The sequence below is a fragment of the Molothrus aeneus genome, chromosome 1, assembly GCF_037042795.1.
Source record: "Molothrus aeneus isolate 106 chromosome 1, BPBGC_Maene_1.0, whole genome shotgun sequence".
In the NCBI taxonomy this organism is placed as follows: domain Eukaryota; kingdom Metazoa; phylum Chordata; class Aves; order Passeriformes; family Icteridae; genus Molothrus; species Molothrus aeneus.
In genome coordinates, this window is record NC_089646.1 from 38,279,456 (window position 1) to 38,287,857 (window position 8,402).

An 8,402-nucleotide genomic window follows, 5' to 3' on the forward strand; every position below is an offset into this window, starting at 1 on the left:
CTGACTCATTTGAACTGGCTTTGAAAGACTGAGATCAGAAAGACCTATCAGGTCCTAACAACTCCATGAAAAGTAGAAAAACCCTCGAAATGCCCACACGAGAAGGCAACTCATCATAAATCCTCACATTAAGGGAAAGCTTACATTTCCTTAGACAAAAAAATCAAAGAGAAAAATCATAGAATCATAGGGAAACAGATTTTATTCCTTTTTACAGTTATGGAAACACTGTTAATTAAATGCCTGCCTCAGTAAAATCTCTTACAGAACTTCATGGGCATCATGTGGCTCCATATCACCCTAGTCAATCTATGCTACTTCCCAGTCCTGTTCTTTAGCATCAGATGAACCAGTATTTCAGAGGGAGCAGGGGAGTTCATCCACCACAATGCTCTAACCAGGTTAAAATTCACTTTTTATCTTTTCAGCAGTTCAAAACAATCCTATCAACCTAAAGAACACACACAGTGGTTTCCTTGTCAGGGGTCTCTACCTGAAAAAGTCTACCTGATACTCTTGAGACCCATGTGCTGGTGCTCCTGCTAACTTCTATATCTCTACTTCCCTCTCTTCTTCAGGGTCACAGAACTGCAAAAAGTGACATTTCAAAGGTGGGTGGATAGCCAGGACAAAATCTTAGGAAAGTCTCAAATGTAAAAATATTTTAAGAAAACAGAAATTTTCACCAAAAGGGGGAAAAAAGCAAATTTTGGAGTGCTTTCTGGCAGTAAAGCAGCTGCAAATTCTCTCATTTATAATTCCACTTAATCTGTGGAAGGAAACAGTGACACAACCTCTAAGGACAAGGTGCTGTGCTTAAACTGAGGTTAAATGAATGCAACAAATGCAGGAGCAGGGACTTGTGCCTTTTCCCTTTTACCCCTTTCTCTTTCAACATAGGTTTCTGAAGAAGCTCACCAGCATGGGACAGGAAAGTCCTCAAGAGTGAAATGAGGATATGCCTCTCAATATCAACTCAAGGAAAAAAGTGCATTTTTTTTGAAAAATCCAAGGGGTGTCTTTATGGATGACTGCTACCATGAAACAAAGGACAGAGAAAGGACTTAATTTATTTTGCAGAAAACAAAAATTATGAAATGGTGTTGTGCCAGAGAAAGCCTGACAAAAAGTGTTCTTTGTTGAGAGAAGATAGTTCTAAGCACACTTTCATGGCAGCTGAAATGGGGATTTTAATTTTTTTTAAGACAGAAAAATTTACAAATGCAAGTACCGAGTGTTTTCCACTGAGTATCAGTATAGCTGAATATTTTCACAGTAGATGAAGTCAAGGATGTCTGAAGAGGTTTAAAGTATGTACTTAGACTACAAGAAAGCAGAAAGTCTTTAAGTTCAAAGCTGACAGCTTAGAGGAGACTAGAATACAAGCATCTGGCTGCTTCTGTTTCCCCTTTCAAGAGGCAGCAGTTCAATGACACTTGTTTCCTGCCTTGCTGTCCTCTTAATTTGACAGCAAGACTGAAATGATAATCATGTTTGGGAGATCTGAGATAACATTCAGTGAAAGAACAAGTAAAAGAAACATGAGAAACACAGCATTAAATTGTTCTTTCAGTCTATTTATCTGTAAGATCTTTTTTCGTGTCACGTATGATTGCTTTAAGTATTGGTTTCTCTTTCCAATATTAGCAATTCTTGAAATACAAGGTTTGGTTTCAGTAAAATTCATGTTACAAGGTAAAAACTGCTGCTTTATTCCCAGGAGAGACACAAATCATCCATAATGCCTACTCTTAAGGTATTTGCTTTTTACAATCACCTTGTCTTTTCCCATGTTATCAGAAGAACTAAAAGTCTGTTCTAAAATAAAATTTTAATATGTATTGAACACATTTTGAACAGCACCTGAAGTACAGGAACACAGACAACACACATATTTTTCTCTAGACCGATTAAAAAACCAATGAAAAGAAATTTGTGACTTATATTTACACAGAATCTCTTCATCTTCTTCTATCAGCACCAAGAGGGAATTTTTGACATAAATGGATAGGTATTAAAGGAGGGTAAAAAGTGCCAATGTCCTACTAAAGACAGCCTCTTTTGAGTAGAACATAGAAGGTCAGCTAGGTAGTTTCTGTTTTCTTTTGTTTCAGTTAAAAGTATCTGAATAAATATTTCTGCACGTAAATTTACCTCACCTGCAAAAAAAAAAAAAAAATTATATTCCTTAATGAATGTTCACTTATGGGAAAACAACTCTTAAACATTTCCAGTCCAAGCTCATTTGACCATCTAAAAATTAGATTTTTCTTTGGAAAACAACAAAGACAAGTCAGGCTGAACATTTACATCTCCATTAATGTATTAATAACACCATCACTTAATTTATAAGATAGACTTTTATTAACACACCACTTTTTCTCCTTGGAAGACTGCTTTACTAGGGTTCTAAATCAAGCACTTGCTTTGTAATGAGCATGCTCAGTTTCCCAACATAAGTATTGTCGTTGCATTCTGGATGTACAGAAGTCTTGATAGTGGGACATCTCAAAAAAAAAAAAAAAAAGGTTTTCAAAGATACCAGTGCTAGATAATGGAGCTCAGGTGTCCTTATAAAGTATATTATAGGATATAATATAAAGGATATAAAGTATATATATAAAGGTCTATTCCCTTTAAGATACAGGAAGCTCTGTTTGAATACTAAGCATTTTCAGTAATAGCATGCAATTAAAATATAATTTTCAATTAGATACCTTCCACAGTAAAGGCATTTTAGGCATTTTAATGGACTACAATGAACACATATCATAAGAATATAGGAAGGCTATCTTGTGTGACAAAAGTAATTCTCAGCCCAATTCCTAGCATTCACATTAGGAGGCTCTAAAATACATTTTCCTGGCTCAACATTAAGAGCACACTGAATCGCTGTATCAAGAAGAATCAGCTCAACTGCCAGCACAATTGCCACAGGGAATTGTCTCCATCAATGCAACACAACAGATTTGCCTGGGCATATCACACTAACTAGCTATTTCACTACATTTAGCAGAAGAGACTGCCAAATTACTGTCTAATTCAGTGAAGATACAGATCTAGCAGTCTATTAGAGCCTTTGCTTTGACTTATAGTCTGATTTAAAGTGACAATTCAAATCTGCTCTTGTATAACCATAAAATAATGGGATATTAATAATACAGGTTATGCATTTCATGTCAAGCTTAATTTTAAGCTTATTATCAAGATGAAATGAAATATTTAAAAATTAAAGTGAAATGATAAATGAGGAGGCTGAAGAAAGGTAACTAAATCATACAAGTTTTATACTGTCCTTTTCCTGTGTACATTGTCAAACTTTGTTATGGGTAAATGCAGTGGAACAGCCATTTTTTGCCCCTCAATATTAAAAAAAATAGTATCCAAGCAGTGAGAGATCACTTGTACATTTTTTACCCTGTATATTTCAAAGGCATTGCTAAGCACTGTGTCCTTCCAAGCCTTGAGAGCAGAAGCTGAAATGAAGGCAAGAGTATTAAAAAGATTAGTCAAAAATAGAGATGGCACAAATTCCAAGTGCTCCAAAGATTTCATACTGGAATATGAAACCTTCATAAAGATATTTATACACTTAAGAAATGGAAGAAGGGCAAATGAATGAGCTTCCCAAAAACAGTGAAGGGACAAAAACTTGAGAATTTGGGGGCTGGAAGCCAGGCTATGATTGAGGTTATCCTTAGCAACATATATGCAAGTATGAATGCAAGCAACTTGCAAACACCATTTAAATCGAGGTCTTGATTAGAAACCGGAGCCAGAAGTATTCCTTGTGCTAAGAAAAACCTCATTTTTGCATTTTCCCCAAGTCTATTTGGCAATAAGGATTTTTTCCTGGGCTGTCAGTAGTCAAACAGACCCAAATCTTTATTATTACACTGGCTGGACTGGCAGTGTAGAAGATTAGACACAAGAGCATTTATGGGAAGAACCAAGTAAATCCTTAGAATGAGACAGGATAGTACTGGTATCATCAGTAGTTATCAGCCTTCCAGATTCTGCCCTGCTTGAGTCTGACATTAACCTTTATGTTAATGGTTTTTATCTTAAAGGTATAAATTTACCTTCTACAACATGCTAACAGGAAACTCCAGAAAGTGATGAGACACTTCTCCTCCTGAGGGCAGTTCATTCTTTTTCCTCTGAAAAAGGTCCAGACAACTGCATCATTCCTCCTTGATCCTGATAGAAAGTAAAACTTAATGGGGAATTAAGTTTGAGAAATGAGAATCTTCTACCTACTAAGAAATACAAATCTTTGTGCTCAACAGCAGTCAGATTGTGAGCCTTGAACTGAGTCAGCTTTCAGACAGCACTAGTTTTGTTCCACATTATGTACCATGTGGGGATACATTTTTTAATAAGAGAGCACACACTGATGATATCCATGACTACTGGCTATGATTTTTATTAAAGCAGAGTAAATGTTTAATACAAAATGAATCTTTGAAATTTATGCAAATGAGATTGCAAAACCCTTGTTGAACAAGGCAAGCTCTTTTTTTTCATATTGCAGGCATACATTGTGACTACTGCAAATGTCAGAGCATGACAAATCTTCTTACAATGCCCAGATCTGAATACATAAAAACTTTCCCCACTTTCAGTGAATGAGAGCCAATTTAATAAATCACTGAAATTTACTCTCAGAAAGCTGTTTCAAACCTGCCCTGCAAAAGCAGCCAGTCAAAACTGTAGGAATAAACTTGATGTGCTTGCAAATCTCCACTTAGTGAGTTTAACACAATTTATTCAATATATTATAAACATTTCAATACCCTTATATTTCCTAGGCCTGATTTTCCATTCTCTAAATTGGCAAACTCTCAGGTCAAGGAGTTTTCATGACCCATTTTGCAATATTAAATTATTTGAAACCAAGTAGAGTTTTCAAGGTGTATGGTTATGATTAAAAGTGACCCTTCCTACAAACTATGTGAAAAGCATATTGAATTTAGATAATCCTATGCCCCTCTGCTATTTTATTATTATCTCTTTATAACATTTTTTAATTTTTATTGAAAATTTATTACAGCTAGGTGCAATTGTTAAATTAAGGTGAAATTTTAAAACAAGGGTGTAAATTCCAATGCAAAAGGAAAGGTTGAATATCCAGTGCTTTTGATTAAAATGTATGTGGTAAATAACGCATCGTAAAAGATTTAGAGTTTTTTGGGTTTTTTAAAACAGGGGGCTTTCCAGGGCTGTACATCACAGTTATTTGTTATAGAAATCTGGACAGTCTCTAGTTAGCCTATCAAGATTTTAACAGAATAAAATTGAAGGAAAGAAATATAGAAAAAGATAGCCTCCTCATAATGTGAAGCTCCTACTCAACATTAGTAGCATAAATAGCTCTCATACAAAACCTCTGGACAGAAATCACTCATTTACTTAAAGCCACTTAAGTTCTCTCTACCAACCACTATGCAATAATATCATTTTTTGAGTTGCACCTCCTGTGAAGTAAACTTTTAAAGGTGCTATCATATATCACATAGATATACAAGCCAAGCTCTGGAGATGTAACCATATAAGTAATTCAAAATTAAGAAACAAATTAGAAACAGAGATGAGAATAGGATCCAGGTATTCTGCTTCTTGTGCTTTGGTTTGTGGTACTCAGTAGAGGTGTGTCCTCATCACTTCATGCTGCTCCATGCACACACAAGTAGACTCTACATAAAAGAAGTAATCTCAAAACTTCCACTCAAAACACAATGAAACCCTTTCTAGCTGCAAGGAATTCAACAATGCCCTGCTGATTCCAGTCTTTTATCAAACTTTCTAGATGCCAAGTGCTCAAGGGCAGAGGGAGGGGTTTCCTGAGCCCTACTCAGATGACAGAGGTCTGAAGTAGCATTGGATTTTAAGGAGTATGTCCAAACCAAACTGGGATTTTTCCCAGGAACACTTTGCACTGTGCTCTCTGTGCCACCATTACCTTCCCCACCCCCCAGAAACCTGGAAACCGTCTTTTACTTCTTCTCACACCCCACCTCTTTGACCTCCCTTTCTAATCAGCAGTGCCTTCCTTCAACAGAGATTTTCCATTGTCTCTAAGGAACTGTAATTATTTCCAAATTTCAACTGCAAGTGTTCTTTTTCTCAGTCCTCACATTGAACTCTGATACTTGTTTGCATCACTATTGGAAAAAAGTGCAGAACATTGCGAATACTCCTTTCATCTTCTGCTTGGTCATTTTCATAGATGTACTCAATTTACAGTTCAGGCACAGGAGATTCATAGCTGCCAGTCACCTTGAAGTCTGGCTAACAAGGAACCTTCAGGAGGACTCAGTCCTCAGAATTACATCATTAAGGTTTACCTACACTGATAGAGGTAATAGGTGTATTTTCCCCCAACAATACAAACATAAAGATTGAACACTGAAATGGAGGAGTTTCTGTGCCATTTCCAAGTCTGGCAGAGCCCATTCTTAGAGATACAACATGTAATAGGAACATGCATGTAAAAGGAATATGCATTTTTAATGTATCTACCACACAGATTGTACAGAAATACAATCTTGAAATCTCCTTGAAGACCTCTGTATACCACTCTACATGATCTACAGGATGATATTACCACTCACTTCTATTGAGGGACTGGCAGTGAAACTTTTTGTTCTGTCATCTCCTTCACAGCCACACAAAAGATAAAGAGAATTCCCCTAATGATCTACACGTTATTTTTGTTGAAACAATATTATGCAATGAAAAAAACTGAAATCTAAATAGGCTAAAGCAAGGGAGCAGTCAAAAACCATTACATATGTTCTCCAGAGGAAGTGGCATTGGCAGTCTGCAGCTATGTAACATTTCTGGTTGCTCAGCAAAAAAAAATATTATGTTTATTTTTTTTTTCAAACAGATTCCTTAAAAGCAGTTCTCTAATACCTTTTTCTACTGAAAACTGAGACATTGTGGAGCTGTCAAAGCTATTGAAATTAAGGCATCATTAAAACCAGAGAATTAGAAAAAACAAAATGGGAGTATTTTCTTCCAGACTTCTCTAAAGGTTTTATTACTTTTATACTACTCTTTTATATGTACTTAGTTTTTGAAAAAATGTTTTTGCCAAAAGATGTTCAATTATTTTACTTAAGAACACAGACCTACAAACAGCCTTCAGGAGGAAAGATACAACCCCAAAACCTTTCTTAAAATCAGGATAACGCAGTTGCCCTTGCCACAACAAAGGTTAATGGTATCCCAGGCTGCATTAGGAGGAGTGCTGGCAGCAGACTCAGGGAGGTGATCCTTCCCTTCTACTCAACATTGGTGAGACAACTGCAGTGCTGGGTCTTCTTGTGGGTCCCCAATACAAGTGAAACCTGCTGGAGAAAGTCCAAAGAAGGGCTTGAAGGGACTGAAGCATCTCTACCATGAGGAGAGGCTGAGAAGCTATAATTGTCCAGCCTGGAGAAGGCAAAGCTCAGAAGCATCTCATCAAAGTGTATAAATATCTGCAGGGAAAGTATAAAGACAACAGAGCCAGGTACACAGTGATAGAACAAGAATTGATGAACACAAACAAAACCACAAGAGGTTCCCTTTGAACATTAGATAACAATTTATCACTGTAAGGGTGACCAAGCACTGGCATAAGTTGCCCAAGGGATACTATCCTCATAGATATTAAAAGGCCATCCAGCAATGGGCTAGAATCAGTTCTAGGTGAATCTGCTTGAGCAGGGAGATTGGGTAAGATGAACTGAAGAGGCCCCTTCCAACCTCAACCATTATCTGAGTCTGCAATCATGAGGTTTCTTTATCATAAAAGGGAGTTAAACTCACAAGATCATTTTAGAAAAATCCATGGTTTTAAAGACATCTTTAGAAGGGGGACTGTGGGATTGCACTAAATGAAGCTCAACAACAAGTTCCTAAAAGACAGATAAGGCCAATCTCCAAAAGGAAAGCCCTCCCAAACAACTGGAGCACTGGAGTGAAAACAGTGTTGGTGTCAAGTCTCAAGTTCTAAATTCTGTCCCTGTCCTCCCACAAATGCCTTCTGGAAGCTGGTTAAAGTCATTTAAACTCTCCAAGTTTCAACTACAACCTTACCTCCTGGGAGTTTTATGCAGAAAAACTAAAGTGAGATGTTTAGACATGGACATGGGGAAAAAGAAATGCAAGGGTTTATAAGAACAAAAATAAATAAACTGATCAAAGGAACTGCATTCAGTCAGTTAGTACAAAATCCTAGATCAGGAAGCCTTTAGAGATGCTGCCTGCAAATTGATCCTCCCCATGCAGCACTTTGATCTGACTGTACAATGCTGAGCTTGAAACAGATGAACTCAAGGAACAAACAGCACATCCAGCTCACAAGAGGTGACCTGCACCAGTCTTAGCAGAACATTAGTGGCTTGCCCATG